This window comes from Talpa europaea (assembly GCF_964194135.1).
Source record: "Talpa europaea genome assembly, chromosome: 6".
In the NCBI taxonomy this organism is placed as follows: domain Eukaryota; kingdom Metazoa; phylum Chordata; class Mammalia; order Eulipotyphla; family Talpidae; genus Talpa; species Talpa europaea.
In genome coordinates, this window is record NC_140072.1 from 110,025,020 (window position 1) to 110,039,431 (window position 14,412).

The 14,412-nt window shown below is 35.8% G+C and overlaps 1 protein-coding gene across 4 annotated transcripts in view; it reads right to left on the reverse strand.

Moving 5' to 3' along the window:
• Window positions 1–14,412, reverse strand: part of PCDH9 (protocadherin 9) — a gene marked incomplete at both ends in the record, with an annotated part of 868,640 nt that overhangs the window by 786,939 nt on the left and 67,289 nt on the right. The window lies entirely within an intron of this gene.

Sequence of the window (14,412 nt, forward strand, 5' to 3'; positions counted from 1 at the left end):
AAGTCAGACCTCTACTAAAACAGAATCTTTTTTTTTCACATATTCCCAAGTAACCTAATATTACTAATATTAATATTATTAACTTGTCAGTTGGTGCCAAAAACTACTTGAAGTAAAACAATAGCCTTTCTTTGAGATATTAAGATTTAATGTAGTGAAGAAACATGAATTTCTTTCCTACTGCCCTTGTCATTTCTCTTTATGGATTGCTGGGTGTCACTGTCTGTCTTCAGCATGTAAAGAGGAACAGAGTCCAGTTCTATTGGAAAGCCAATAGCTATAACTTCCTTAATGATTTGCTTGAGAGGAGTGGGCATAATTCCAACTTGCATTGGAAATCTGAAAGGAGGCACTGCATTCTAAAATCCAGCAATGTCAGAAATGGAAAGCTCCACCTGATACAAGTTTAGCATATCAGACAACAACTAAAATGAGGATACTTGTATAAACTGGCAAAACTTTTGACTCAATACTTAGAGGAGAAAAAATTCATCTTTTCAAATGATCAAAATGGAAATAAATGATAAAAAATTAAGCTTAGGAATTTTACGCTTATAAGAGCTAGTAAAGTTCTGAGGATGTAATGAGCATATTAAAGCTACAGCGAAGGTCTCTACTTACTGGGCCACACTATTTTTTTTAAGATTTATTTATTTTTATTGGATAGAAGAACTGGGGTGTAGGCCAGAGGTATGGGGAGTGAGAGGATTCACTAGACACAGAGTGGGGAGCAGGACAGGTGGTTTGACTGATATACACTGCTGAGGGGAGCAGCAGGTGAGACAAGAGAGATCTGCAGTGCCATGTGTTTATCTCCCTGGCAGGGGATCCAACTCAGGTCACAGCAGTGATAGCACTGAGACTTAACCCCTACCTCACCAAGAAGGCCCCCATCCACACTCATTTTTAAGGTATCACGGCCCAGAAATACTCAAGGTCCCTGTAACATCATTATACCTAATAAGGTCATTCTTTTGTTATCAGATAATGTGAGTGAATTTCTTAAATTTAATTTCATAAGACATTTCCTTCTAACTCGTGATAGAAATTGTATTATTTCACAACTCCTGAAAATTTCACTATAACCAAATAACTTTTTTTTAAAGATTTATTTATTTATACAAGCACTGGGTACAGTCAGAAGTGCGGGAGGGTGAGAGAATTTCACCAGAGCCAGAGCGGGGAACAGAACAGGCAGAAGGACCGAAGTACACTCCTGAGGGGAGCAGAGGGCACAGCAGGAAAGGTCTGGCGCCATGTGGGATCCTCATTGGCGGCCAGGAATCGAACCAGCGCTGCAGAGGCTGCGGGCAGCTTCGCAGCCCAGCGCTCAACAGCTGCGCCATCGGGGAGGCCCTAACCAAATAAATTTTAAGACCTTTCCGTATTATACTTACTTTGCGAATGATACGTTTTACATTAAATAAAAGCACTAGCTGCCTTTTAGAGAGCAAACATTCTCTACCCCTCCCTCGAAGAAGAAACCTGTATGTTTTACTGTTGACAGGAAACAGAATCCTGCCAAGCAGTGAACTAATGAATTAGAATTTGGCAGTGCTCCATACCTGATACAATTTAGTTCAAATTTATGAAATCCACTGCTTCCAGAAATCCACTTGTGCCTAAGGCCTCCCTGAACCTTTCAGAATAAAAAGCATGACATTGCCAGACTTGTGACTTTACCATATTGATGAAAAATTATAAAACACATATTTTCTAACCTAAATTTTACAGCAATTAGTAAGCAGGTAAAGTCAGCATCTTTTTGGGTAGCTAACAAAATATTTCTAAAAATCTGATTAAATTCACTCACCTTAGACAAAATTCACTCACCTTAGACAAAATTCACTCACCTTAGACAAAATTCACTCACCTTAGATTAAATTCACTCACCTTAGACAAAACGGACCATCTCAATAAAATATCTGCTGCCTCAAAATAATTGATGCCTTTTTGAAAGGAAGAAACATCAACTCTGTTAAGAAGGCATATTGCTAGTCTTTATATTCTTAAAACAAAACCAGCACTTTTTTTTTCCAAAAAGAGTAAAACTAAAAACTTCCATCAGTCAAAGTGAAAAAAGACTCACTCTTAATGCTACTTAAAACTCATTTTTTTTAAGATTTATTTACTTATACATACAAGAACTAGGGTACAGGCCAGAGGTGCAGGTGGTGAGAAGATTCACCAGAGACAGAGTGGGGAGCAGAACAGGTGGATTTACTGAAATACACTCTTGAGGGGAGCAGCGGATGAGGCAGGAGGGGTCTGTTATGCTGTGTGGTTAGCTCTCTGGCCAGGGATTGAGCTGGTGCTGCAGTGGTTTCTGATAGATTCATAGTGCTGGAGACTTAATCCCTTGTACCACAGGGAGGCCCTTAAAACTCAGTTTAATTGGGGAAATGACTTCCAATATTATGCTCAAGAAAAGAGAATGAGGAAGATAAGAACATATTGTATTTAAATACCTAAAAAGAATGAATGTTAAGGTGTTAATTAGAGGACTGAAGCTCAGGTCTCAGAGAAGCAATGACTTCTTTCTAAATGCACTCACCTCTCCTATTAAAGTGGAAGAGGTTAGCCACTGCCTCCCTTTTGCACATTCCTGACACTTCCCCCACTAGCCCTAATCAATACTGGACTCTTGACTCCTGGGCTTCTTCTCACCTCTGGGTTTCCTGGCCATGCTGACCTCTCCCTTTATGCTGGTGCCCTGGGGTAGCTGATGTGTTGTAAGACCCAGCCCAACACTTTTTTAACCATTTTTCCTTAACAGAATTAGTCTTCCTTTACTTGATATCAATACACATACACACACACACACACACTTATACATATTATGGAACTTCTCACTACACACAACTTCTTCAAGCATATTTCTGATGGCAAAATTGTGCACTTCTAACTTTTTAAGACTATGTTATTTTCAACCTTGTATAGTTTGAAATGAGATATATTTAGGGAATTCCATGCTGTTGATGGAAGTCATAGAATTAAGCCAATTTTGGGGGAAAATGTTTAAATCTTTACTCACCTGGAAGTTTCCTCCTTTTATGACACTTATAATTGAAGTTACTAGAGATTTACCATTTGCTAAAAAAAAATTACAGTATAATAGGCACTGATGAAAATTTAATTCACACTGAAATAGCTGAGTTGCAAAGGAAATAATTTTGAATGAATGATAAAAGCAATACCAGTGTAATTTAGCCTTGTTACAACCTTAGAATTAAAAAGACATACAATGAATCCACATATATTTTGGCATCTTGTTCATGGCATGTATTGTTTTATGCAAATACTTTAAAAAGATTTGGCGTATTTAATTGAAACAAATATAAGGAAGAAGAGAATAAAAATAAACAAACTTTAATTCATCCTTCCTGCAACATTTTGGATGTAACTCACCTAAACCACTTAAAATGACAAAAAGTTCTCTTCAGATATGTAAAGTAAATGTATGAAACAATCCACCATCTGTTATAATGGGCAGGAAAGAAATACTAATTTGTTTCATAACTTATACTGTTTTAAGCAGTGCTATCTCAAATGATTTCTTTCCCCCCTTTTTATTGTATTCTTTTAATGCATATCTTTTTTCAAAGAGGGTTTACTTTCTATCCATGTGATTTTCAGTTTTGCATTTTGTTATCTCAGTTGAGCTAATCAGTTCTTTCACAATTCCTCACAAACTTGCTTTTTAAAACTCATCTCAGTTACTTTTTACAAGCAAACTAAAACTGGCTGGAACTGAATGAAATAGGCCAGCAGGCTCAAGTAATTCCAGTATCATTTCTAAATCTTTTTTTGGTTTTTCAAAGATAGTCCAATGCTTCAGGCTTTTCTAATATTTTAAATCTGTTATAAGGTTTTGGTTTAGTGATTACTTGATATTACTATATCAGAGGTTAGAGCATTAGGAAGCATGAGAGAGATGTACTGAAAAAAAAAATATGTTGAAACTGGAAACTTAGCTTGAAAGTAGTCATTACCAAGTACATGGAGAACAAATATCATTTTATTTTTTTAAACAATACAGTCTTGTATTTTTTTTAGATTTTATTTATTTTCATACAAGAACCGGGGTACAGGCCAGATGTGCGAGAGGGTGAGAGGATTCACCAGAGACAGCAGAAAACAGAACAGGGAGACTGATGAAATACACTGCTGAGGGGAGCAGCAGGCGAGACAGGAGAGGTCTGCTGTGCCATGTGGGACCCTTGCTGGCGGGCCGGGATCGAACCTGTGCTGGAGACGCTGCGGACAGCTTCACAGTGCAGAGCTCAACCACCTGTGCCACCAGGGAGGCCCCAGTCTTGTATTTTTTATAATAATGAAGCATATTCTAGATTCCTGAAGTGTTTATTCCATTTTATTTTTAAGTTAACTTCACTTTATGTCTCAGGGCAGTCTCCTTCTTCCCTCATCATTTGCTGAGAAATTACTCACTGTTGACAGAGCCTAGATACCCTAAAGGAATTATCCAGAATACTAAAGAACTGTACAAAGAGGAGTAAAACATTGGACCCACTCTTAAACAAACAACAAAAGCAAGCTATTTTATTGGAACATAAAAAGCAGCAGCTTCTTATCTGCTTTTGCTTAGGTGTCTAAATTCAATTCACACCTTAGAACCTAGGTGAAATACAAACTCAACTGGCAAACCTATGTCTGGGTCAGACCTTTTTGATTTGCTCTTCTTCCTGCCTACCTGGAACTTTTACCTACCTAGTTTTCATATGATAGGCCAATTTCATTCTTGAATTCTTAACTCAAATATCACATCTTTAAGGAGACTATCATAGACACACACACACACACACACACACACACATTAGGAGATATCTTACATATATTCCCCAATTCTGCTCACTCTATAACATTTATCCAGATGATTTAATATTATCTGATAATATTGTATGTATGTCCTTCCTTGCTTTATAAAATAAGTTGTGTATCCTCTGTCTTACATCTTGTATATTTAGTGTTTGGGACAATATCTGACTTGTACTGAATAAGTAATAATTGTTGAATGAAGAAACACATGCCTTACTGTGCATTATTATACCTTAACCATGTCATATCATATTGCTTCTTTTTATTCATCCTTGCCCCATATTTTGTATATTACTTACCTAGATCATATCTCTCTTAGGGTTTATGTAATTTAACAATCTCCTCTGTTGAACTACAAATTTCTTGACATCTGGATTTTCTTTTATTCATTTCTGAAACATTCTTGCATTTAAGACATTCATAAACTAATCGTACAAATAATATTTTCTTAAATGAACAGATGTACATTATGCTTATGACTTATGGATGATTATTTTTATTTCACCCAGTAGCTTAAAAACAGTTCAACTATAAAAAATTTCTAAGATGGCACTGGCCTTACATGATGGAAAACTGTATTTACTTTCAACTCTGTGCAGTTTCATTCACAAGTGTTTATAACTCCATTTTTTTATTATTATTGAGTAGGAACTGGATAGGAAATAATACATGCCATGTGAGTTAATGACATGGTAATATAATTATGAATGTGGTCAACTTTTATCCATAATATTTATTAAAGATATTTCTCTGGCAATCAGAACAGACCAGCTGAAGGCAAACTTAAATCTAAATATAAACAGACACAGATTTTGTGAAGTTTGAAACTAAAGTTTGAAACCTTAATGGGCATCATCATTTCTTCATTGCCAGCATAATTCTCTCAGCCTGGGCTCTGGCAAGAAATTCAGACAACTCTCACTGCAACCTGGGGGTTGACATTAATTAAAATCATAAAATCATAAAGCATCTGTGGTGAGTTTAGATGCCAAATGAGATGGAGTGCTTTTAAAAGTAAACTTCTTGCAAAGGTAACTGAATGTCAGAATTTTACATTTTTTTCCTAAAATAATGATAACTGCAATATCTTTCTGTAGTACATCATATACAAGTGCTTATAATTAACATAATTGGTGTCACCAGACCTTTGAGTGTTTCTCAGGGACTAGTTACAAGGGTATAGAAAGGAGTGTTTATTTTAGTTGCAAAGAAAGTAAATATAGCTGCTGGTTCATTTTTTTCACACTATAAGCTCACAGAACAAAGTGCTATTTGTTTCCATATATCCTTGACTTGAATATTTATGTAGCTCACAAACTGAGAGCAGGCATTATAAACGTTTGTCTTCCTTTCTCACTGTTTTTTATCCCAATGGATGAGAGTCACTAAAATATGGATACCAAAAACTTGTTTTTGTTACAGTTTCACACATTATGAGATATGGTAAGAGGAGATTGCCTTCTAGAGTGCCTTTATCTATTTAATTTAAGAACATTGAATGAATGGTATAGGCAAAAGATTTTATATATATATATATATATATATATATATAAGCTACACTGTTGAAGTCACACTTGTTTTATCTCCTATTAGCAAGAGGAAACAATGATCTCCCTATAATTCAAAACAACATGAAACTCCAAAATAGGAAAAGAATCACTCTATTCTTGGACAGTAAGTCCCCGTGACATTATACTTAATCTTTGTTTTCTTGTTTTTGTTTTTGTTTTTGTTTTTGTTTTTTTTTTTTTAAGATTCATTTATGCACACAAGAACTGGGGTGTAGACCAGAGGTGTGGGGGTTGAGAGGATTCACCAGAGACAGAGTGGGGAGCAGAGCAGGAAGATCCACTGAAATACACCGCTGAGGGGAGCAGCAGGCAAGACAAGAGAGGTCAGCTGGGCCATGCGGGTTGCTTCCTGGCTGACTGGGTATGGAACTCCCGTGCTGCAGTGTCTGATAATTCGCTTAATAGCACTGTCTTTAACCCCTGTGCCACCTGGGAGGCCGTATGCTAAATCTTTCATAGAACCCCAACAGAAATGTTATCATCATCCCTATCATACCTACGAAGAAATTGAGGGTCAGCAAAATAAGATGTTTTATTTGAAATCATACAATTAACAACTGTTGAAAGGAAGGACAGGTTTTAAAAGGAAAAATGTTAGAAACAATTAGTTGTACAGAGTGATCAGCTGTCCTGAATGGACTGAAACATGGGACTGTGATAACCGGGACTGTCACAGGCAAAGAAAGTAGGGAGGGGCCCTATGTAAGGACATATAAATCATGGCAAAGAGTTTAGAAATTATTTCAGTGAAAAGAGTCTTAAGACAGGAAGGACACGCCTTTAAGTCAGGGTGGAGTGTCACATTTGACACATAGTTGGCACATTTGGCCCTTCACCACACCTCTTGAAATCAAGTGAAATTTGAAAAAAAAGGAAAGCAATACAGAGAGATCTTGGGTCTCAAGTAGAAAATAATGGAGGCCAGAGAAACTAGACTGGATGAGAAAAAATTAAATAAAATAAGATCTTTAATTTATTGAAAAATGTTCATTAAAAAACTTTAAGGGTTTTCCTGGTGCACAAGGGGGTAAGCATCGCACTGTGAAGCTGTCTGTAGCCCCCGCAGCACAAGTTCCACCCTGGCTGGTCAGGGAGCAACCCACATGGCACAGCAGACCTACGCTGTGTCGCCTCAGCAGTGTATTTCAGTCAGTCTGCCGGTTCTGGTTCTGCTTCCCACTCTGTCTCTGGTGAAGCCTCTCACCCCTCCCCCACCTCTGGCCTGTACCCCAGTTCTTGTATGCATAAATAAATAAATCTTTAAGAAATAATAACAAAAGAACTTTAAGATTCAAGAAATGACTGAAAGGGGAGGTGGGAAGTAAATTCTTGCCTAACAAATAGCAACATATATATTTTTTTAATTTTTTATTTTTTTAATAAATTTTATTTTTATATTCCCCATACAATTGCAACCCCCCCCCCATTAGCAACATATCTTCTTAAGAGCATTGATTCATTCAGCAATTGACTCTTGGAAACAAGATCATTCAGGAAAATATAAATGTGACATTGAAAAAATGAAGTAATTAGAGCAAATAAATACTATAATAAAGAATTAACTAACTTACACAATCAACCATTTTCCTTTGTAAGAAAGCAAGCTACGCCTGTTCACTTTTTTTTCCTATTTTTTTTACATAGCTACTAGAACTTCGAGAACTTCATTGTAAATGTGCCAATGAATCAGGTTCTGGTATGAATTTCTTTCTAGGTCTCCCATTTTGTCAAAGGACTTCATCTCAGAGACATTCTGAAGGGAAAACTCAGATGAGCTTCACTGCCATCTGGGAAATCCTGACTTCTCTGAGTTTTTGTGATTCATAGCTTTTCGGTCTTGTAGATTTCAAACAAATACATCGTCATCCAAAACAATAAAATGAAACAAAAATAAATACTCCAAAAGTTTCATGAGTTTTCTTTCCTGCAACAGGAAATTGTCTTCATATTTTTGTTTTGATTAAAAATTCAAACTTATATTGTCTAATGCTATTCTTATCTAAGGGTTTATGGTTTTAGTACCATGATTCAAGAAAGCATTCAAGCTATGGTACTTCATGCCAAGATGTTTCTTTCCAGGAGAATCATTCAGGACTCCCTCTCAAGAAAGGGTGTTTCTAGTCACAGGTAACTAAGAGGACCATTTGTCCTACAGAGTAAGATTCTGGATTCTCTCTGAACATTCATGCAGCACTGAGCACAATCGAATTCTCACATCCTTGAATTAATGTGGTTAGGATCTACTTTGTGGAGCAAACTATTTTCCTAGTCACTTAGACATTTTAAGCATCTCTGAAATCCAGGTACCATGGGGAAATTTATTTGGAATTTCAATCTATCAAAAACAAGAGTAGTAGATGAGTTAAGCAGAGAGATTTCTGGGAATAGTACTTTTCTTGGGTGTATATTTATTATAATTTCAGATAACAGTACAATTAATGGAATAAAATGATCTAACAATCTGTGTATCTACAGGAAACCATTTCCAAATCCTTTCCTGATTGCAGAATGAACCAGAATTATTAGACAATTCTCTTTAATTTTACATCAGCCATAAATTTCTGCTCAAATGCAAGGAAACTCTCGGGAAAACAAAGCATATGCAAACAGACAAACCTCGTAGTAAATGAAATGTCTCCATGAGAATTGCAATCAATAACAGCATAATCTGTGTTCATAAATAAGAGTAAAGCCTTGGAAGAGTGTAGGGCAGTGATGAATTATTCAGCATGTCTGCTTTGCTGCTGTACTGCTACTTCCATACTTAAAGCTCTTCAGTGACAGAAACACCTGGCTTAGTATCCACTGACTCCAGCATTCTCTGAATAGCTAAATCTCTGTCTTCCTTCTTGTTCAATATGTAATTTATCCAAGGCTCTTGCAGCTTATCTGAGGGTATGTTCTGAAAAAGAACCAATGAACTCCAGGAGGATGAAGCCATTTTCTGTAGGTCACAGAAGGATCCACATGAAGTTATCATTTATGGTAGGGAACTATTGGAGTGCAAATTACCTTTGGCAACGCGTATAAGACCAGGACCTAATAAACACTTTACTTTTTAGGGACTGTCAGGCAGGGTTAATTTGAGTAGGGAGAGGAAATTAGTAGTTAATAAGGGAGAATAATAGAAAATGAAACTATTTCCCCTTGCCAAATGTCTGTAATTTGTGTCTCTGCCCATTAGCATCACAGTTAGAAAAGATGCTGTAATAGTAGAAACAAGACAATCCCCCACAAGGACCATAAAGGATTTTGCCCTTCTCTGGACTTAGTAAAGCGATAAGAATGATATTTTATGTGCAATCAACAGTGCTTGGGAATTTGGGGGCAGTGAGGGGGAGGGCAAAATGTATTAGCTAGTTTAGTCTACAGTCTAAGTATTTTGTTCAAATCAGCCTTCTTAAATGACCCTAAGAGTGGAAATTTTGCCATATCTTCTGGGAAGCAATTATAGAGCCAATAATTTTTAGTGTTATTAATTTTTCATATCTAAGCTAAATTTTCCTTGGCTTTATTCCTTCCATTTATCACTACTTATTGGCCTAGATAACTATCCTAAATAATGTACATTTGCACAAAACTAACATTTTTAGTTTATAACATTTGAGAAAATAGAAAAGATATGCCAGTCTTTCTTGAATTAAATTTGTCCTAAAATATAAGTATTTCAAAATACATGTTAACTTTCAAAGAATCAATTCTCTGATAGCTTCTCTTTAGAATTTTAGTTTCACAATTTTGGTTGATTAACATGGACTAGATATATTCTTTGGGAAATTTTGTGGTGGGAAATATTTTTAATAAAGTTCACGTACCAAATACCACAAGCAGTGTTGACTTCCACTGGCTGAACTTCTAACTCACAGAACAACCATCAAAAGCCTTCCCTATCTGATCACCAGAAGAAATTGTTCACAGAAAAAGGTCAGCAGCTTTTGACCTGGTTCCTGGTCTGCAGGATTCTGCATCACAAAATATAATTGACCATACTTCAATGCTCTTTTCTAAATCTCCCAAGTGAGTGGAGAAGATAAGGTGATTCAGAGTATTTGACATGTTTCTTCATAAGAGAGAGAAAGTAAAACTGTTCAAGTAGCCTTTACACATTACTGTTTAAGTAATAATATATCTAGGGAAAAAAGATAACTGTCAAATATACAACTACCTGTAACATTCTAAACTGAGAAAAGAGCATTTGGTTAGAGGCCACTGAAAGAAAATCTTTGTTAAGTATGTCATTAAATTTAGTAATGACATTTTAAAAAGATAACGAGGAAATATGGTCAAAATTCTGTATGTGCTTCCACAGTCCTTCATTGCTATCCAATTCTCCCACATAAAACCCTAATGCAGATTAGCCATGTCAATTAGCTACCCATATAAGTATACTTTTAAGTTCAGCATATGAAAGCAGAAAAGTAACCAACTCTGGGTTTTCAAATATTTGGTTACTGTAGCAACTCCACATTGCATGGATGAGAATCAAAATAAATCAAATATAAAGAAGTATAAGCTGTTATTCAACACTGATAAAATATTGAAAGACCTTAGCTTTCAATTAAAACAGCAACAATTGTTCATAATATTTTGGACTCAATCTTTTTTATTATTTTAAAATAGTGTTATAAAAATTTAGAGTCACTCAAAACTTGCATTATAGTAAGAACACTTAACATGATATCTACCCTCTTAACAGATTTTAAAGGATAAAATACATTATTGCTACTTATAGGCACAATCTTATAAAAATCTGCTATATAATAATAGTTCATAAATGTATCAGTCCTCAGAAGGGAGGAATCAAGTGACTCTCAAATACAATGTGTATTAAATTAATATGTATTAAAATATCTAAAGTCATATATTTGTATATACATATATGTGTGTGCATATAAAATCTTGAGCAGTTCCAAAAAATACATCAGGAACTTCACTATTATTTTTCAAACATAGTTATGAAAATTATCTACTACATATTCTCCAACTTTTACATATCCAATTGATTCTCTGTCAATTTATTCCAAGCACCTAAAAAGGCCAATCACTGTGATGCTGTCCACAGCCACTGCAGCACAAGTTCAATACCCAGCCAGAGGGGTGACCCACATGGTGCAGCAGATCTCCCCTATCTGTCTCACCCACTGCTCCCCTCAGCAGCATATTTCAGTACATCTGCCTATTCTGATCCCCACTCTGTCTCTGGTGAATCCTCTGATCCCCCACATCTCTGGCCAGCACCCCAGCTCTTCTATGCATAAATAAAATCTTTAAAAAAATAGAATAAAATGGCCAATCAGGTTATCTAGAACAAAATCACATCAAAAATATTAAATTCCTAACTTAAAATCATTATAACTCTTCACTTTGTCTTGCAGGATGTTATTCAGAGAGTAATTAGAGTTAATGTCTTTAGTTATGTTATTAATATGCCAAAGCAACCCAAATGTTTATTTTTAATTCTAAAAATTGCTCTGTGAAGTTAATGAAATTTAAATATTGTATAATATTTTACAAAGGTGTCTAAAATGTATAATTCCTTACGTTATAATTATTGAGTTACATTGGTATTATTTTCTTATAATGTAGAAATCTATCAGGAAATAGATTATCAGGAAACATATAATGAGGAAAACTATTAATAGACATCTGTTTTTATTTATAAGTGACCTGAAACCACGAAATTACAATACAGAGGAGCATAATGACAGTCTCTAGGAATTTTAAAGTAATATAAAAGGGCTTCCTGATGTTTGTGAAGGAAATAAATGACATAATCTCTTTACCTTACTAAAAATTAACCTCCTTAGCATTGAAAGAATTTAGGTTTTAAAAATTTGTTAACCTGGGGCCTCCCTGGTGGTACAAGGCATTAAGCATCACACTATGAAGCAATCATAAGCCTCTACAGCAGAAGCTTGATCCCCAGGCAGCCAGAGAGGACCCCACATGGTGAAGTAGACCACTCCTGTCTTGCCAGCTGCTCCCCTCAGCAGTGTATTTCAGTCAGTCTGCCTGTTCTGTTCCCGGCTCTGCCTCTGGTGAATCCTCTCACCGCCCCCACCCCTCCTGCCACCCCACATCTCTAGCCTGTACCCCAGATCTTGTATGCATAAATAAATAAATCTTTAAAAAAAAGTTGTTAACCTACTCAAATGTAATTGTATACACTGAAACCATCTAATCATCATCCAAATGCAGGTGCATTTGCATATGATGCAACTATAAGGTATCTCCAAGTTTATTTTGTTTTCATTTGTATGTAAATATTTATCTTTGTTGTATTTTCTCCCTTTACATAACACGGATCTATATTTTAGTCAAAATACTTGAGAATGCACACAGCAAGGGGAGCATAAAAAAACTTAAAAATTAACAGAAGGATTAAGAAGAATTGACTCTGGACTTTGACCTCACTGAGAATTATCAAACTCCTACTATCCTTCCAGATTTTCTTAACTCTGACTATTTTCCTATTGTTACACGAGTAGCTTGTTCTTCCACCCAGGCTTTTGACCAAATCGGTCTTGTGTCTGTATTTCTCTCTTTATCCTGGTCTCTGTTTATTTCTCAACTCACACCTTCTCTACCACACATTATATCTAGAAGCTGCTGCTTCCTTCTCCCTATTTAGTCACTTTCTATGTCATTAATCTGTTTTGTCTTCCTATTACATTGTCCCTATGAAAATTATTTTGCAAGTGAAAACATTTTGCTTGTCTTCTATACACTTCAGTGGAAGCCATCAAGCAGAGACATTGACCATCTTACTGATCAAGAAATGCAGCATTTAAATCAGGGCCCTAGTAAAGTGTAGGTACTTGAAAATGTGAGTTGAAAAACAATGTTTGAAGTAATTATTAAAAAAATAAAAATCACAGATAATCCTACCACTCCAAAATAAAAACTGCTAGTTCTTTTTTTAAAAATATTTTATTTTATATAATTCTTACATCATTTTTCATCTTTGCACAGTGTATGCATTTTAATTTTGGTTATATTCCCCATACAATTGCACCCCCCCCCCTTATTTTGACACTAGTCCTTTCTTTCCCTGCCCCTCCCCACCCCCCGTAGTGTGTCTCTGGTTTATAGTTGCTTGTTGATTTTGATTTTTACTTTGTATTGATTAGTCTTTTTCCTGGTCTCTTATTTAGGTTTTCTAAATTCCTGCTATGAGTGAGACCATCCAGTATTTTTTCTTTTTCTTTCTGACTTATTTCACTGAGCATGATCCCTTCTAGCTCCATCCATGTTGCTGGAAACTGCATGTGTTTATCTTTTCTGAATGCTGAGTAATATTCCATGGTGTATATGTACCACATCTTCTTGATCCAGTTATCTATTTTTGGGCATTTGGGTTGCTTCCATAGCTTAGCTATTGTAAATAGTGCTGCTATAAACATAGGGGTGCAGGTGCCCTTTGGAATTACTGTTTCTGTGTCATTTGTGTAAATACCTAGGAGTGGGATTGCTGGATCATATGGAATCTCTATGATTAGTAGTTCAAGAAATCTCCACATAGCTCTCCATAGTGGTTGGACCAGTTTGCACTCCCACCAGCAGTGCAGGAGAGTTCCTTTTTCTCCACAACCTCGCCAACATTTGTTGCTAGTTTTTTTAATATGTGTCATTCTCACTGGTGTGAGATGGTATCTCATTGTAGTTTTGATTTGCATTTCCCTGATTACAAGTGATGTTGAACATTTTTCATATGGCCATTACACTGTTAAAAGAAAAAGAAGAAGACACAAGGAAATGGAATGACATCCCCTGCTCATGGATTGGAAGAATTAACATCATCAAAATGGCCATCCTACCAAAAGCAATATACAGATCCAGTGCTATTCCAATAAAAATTTCAATGACATTCTTCAAAGAAATAGAACAATTATTGATGAAATTCATATGGAATCACCAAAAAACCCGAATAGCCAAAGCTCTCCTGAAAAAAAAAAAAAGAAGGGAATGTAGGCATGACACGCCCAAACTTCAAACTATACTACAA